This window comes from Arachis stenosperma, chromosome 10 (assembly GCF_014773155.1).
Source record: "Arachis stenosperma cultivar V10309 chromosome 10, arast.V10309.gnm1.PFL2, whole genome shotgun sequence".
In the NCBI taxonomy this organism is placed as follows: Eukaryota; Viridiplantae; Streptophyta; class Magnoliopsida; order Fabales; family Fabaceae; genus Arachis; species Arachis stenosperma.
Genome location: NC_080386.1, coordinates 45,621,263 through 45,623,909, shown reverse-complemented (window position 1 = coordinate 45,623,909; position 2,647 = coordinate 45,621,263). Strand labels below are relative to the sequence as shown.

The 2,647-nt window shown below is 43.4% G+C and overlaps 1 non-coding gene across 1 annotated transcript; it reads right to left on the bottom strand.

Moving 5' to 3' along the window:
* Positions 1 to 227: 227 nt before the first annotated feature.
* On the bottom strand, positions 228 to 336 carry LOC130959790 (small nucleolar RNA R71). Its single transcript, XR_009078856.1, has one exon. It is a non-coding gene; the product is annotated as a small nucleolar RNA R71 (small nucleolar RNA).
* Positions 337 to 2,647: the final 2,311 nt, after the last annotated feature.

The window sequence follows — 2,647 nt, the reverse complement described above, 5'->3', positions numbered from 1 at the left end:
TTCCAATGGAAGATCCTCATCAGTTCTTAGCTGAATTCTTGCAAATCTGTGACACGGTCAAGACTAATGGGGTTGACCCTGAGGTCTATAGACTGATGCTATTCCCTTTTGCTGTAAGAGACAGAGCTAGGATATGGTTGGACTCTCAACCTAAAGAAAGCCTGGACTCTTGGGAAAAGCTAGTCAATGCCTTCTTGGCAAAGTTCTTTCCACCTCAAAGATGGAGCAAGCTTAGAGTGGAAGTCCAAACTTTCAGACAGAAGGATGGAGAATCCCTCTATGAAGTTTGGGAAAGATACAAATAATTAATCAGAAAATGTCCTTCTGACATGATTTCTGAATGGAGCATCATAGGTATTTTCTATGATGGTCTCTCTGAACTATCCAAGATGTCTTTGGATAGCTCTGCTGGAGGATCTCTTCATCTGAAGAAGACGCCTACAGAGGCTCAAGAGCTCATTGAAATGGTTGCAAATAACCAATTCATGTACACTTCTGAAAGGAATCCTGTGAACAATGGGACAAGTCAGAAGAAAGGAGTTCTTGAGATTGATGCTCTGAATGCCATATTGGCTCAGAACAAGATATTGACTCAACAAGTCAATTTGATTTCTCAAAGTCTGTCTGGAATGCAAAATGCACCAAGCAGTACTAAGGAGGCTTCATCTGAGGAAGAAGCTCATGATCCTGAGAACCCTTCAATGGAAGAGGTGAATTACCTAGGAGAACCCTATGGAAACACCTATAATTCTTCATGGAGAAATCACCCAAATCTCTCATGGAAGAATCAAGAGAGACCTCAACAAGGTTTCAATAATAATGGTGGAAGAAACAGGTTTAACAATGGCAAACCTTTTCCATCATCTTCTCAGCAACAGACAGAGAATTCTAAGCAGAACCCCTCTGACTTAGCAACCATGGTCTCTGATCTAATCAAAACCACTCAAAGTTTCATGACTGAAACAAGGTCTTCCATTAGGAATTTGGAAGGACAAGTGGGACAGCTGAGCAAGAAAGTTACTGAACTCCCTCCAAGTACTCTTCCAAGCAACACAGAAGAAAATCCAAAAGGAGAGTGCAAAGCCATCAATATGGCCGAATTTGGAGAGGAAGGGGAGGAAGTGAACGCCACTGAGGAAGACCTCAATAGGCGTGCACTAGCCTCCAATGAGTTCCCCAATGAGGAACCATGGGAATCTGAGACTCAACATGAGACCATAGAGATTCCATTGGACTTACTTCTGCCTTTCATGAGCTCTGATGAGTATTCTTCCTCTGAAGAGGATGAGTATGTCACTGAAGAGCAAGTTGCTAAGTACCTTGGAGCAATCATGAAGCTAAATGACAAGTTATTTGGAAATGAGACTTGGGAGAATGAACCTCCTTTGCTCACCAAAGAGCTGGATGACTTGTCTAGGCAGAAATTACCTCAAAAGAGACAAGATCCTGGAAAGTTTTCCATACCTTGTACCATAGGCACCATGACCTTCAAGAAGGCTCTGTGTGACTTAGGGTCAAGTGTAAACCTCATGCCTCTCTCAGTAATGGAGAAGCTAAGGATCTTTGAGGTACAAGCTGCAAAAATCTCACTAGAGATGGCAGACAACTCAAGAAAACAAGCTTATGGACTTGTAGAGAATGTTTTGGTTAAGATTGAAGACCATTACATCCCTACTGATTTCATAGTCCTAGAGACTGGGAAATGCATGGATGAAACCATCATCCTTGGCAGACCCTTCCTAGCCACAGCAAAGGCTGTGATTGATGTTGATGGAGGTGAACTGATCATTCAAGTGAATGGAGAATCCTTTGTGTTTAAGGCTCAAGGATATCCCTCTGTCACCATAGAGATGAAGCATGAAGAGCTTCTCTCAAATCAGAGTCAAGAAGAGCCCCCACAGTCAAACTCTAAGTTTGGTGTTGGGAGGCCACAACCAAACTCTAAGTTTAGTGTTGAACCCCCACATTCAAACTCTAAGTTTGGTGTTGGGAGGTTCCAACATTGCTCTGAGTATCTCTGAGGCTCCATGAGAGCTCTCTGTCAAGCTACTGACATTAAAGAAGCGCTTGTTGGGAGGCAACCCAATGATTATAATTTATATAGTTTCTTTTGTTATTTTATGTTTTTTGTAGGTTGATGATCATAAGAAGTCACAAAATCCATTAAAAAAAGCAAAAACAAAATGAAAAACAGGAAGAAAAATAGCACACCCTGGAGGAAGATGTTGCTGGCGTTCAAACGCCAGTAAACCTAGCAGTTGGGCGTTTAACGCCCAGTCTGGCACCATTCTGGGCGTTTAACGCCAGAAAGGGGCACCAGACTGGCGTTAAACGCCAGAAAAGGGCAAGAACCTGGCGTTAAACGCCAGGAATGGGCATCAGCCCGGCGTTTAACGCCAGAAATGGCCCAAAACGTGAATTTTGATGCCATTTGGTGCAGGGATGACTTTTCCTTGACACCACAGGATCTGTGGACCCCACAGGATCCCACCACCACTCTCTCTCTTCTTCCCCCATTCACCAATCACCTCAACACCTCTTCCCCAAAAACCCTTCCCCTATCAAATCCCATCTTTCTCTTCACCACTCACATCCATCCTTCATAAAACCCCACCAACCTCACCCTTCAAATTCAAACCACTTCCCC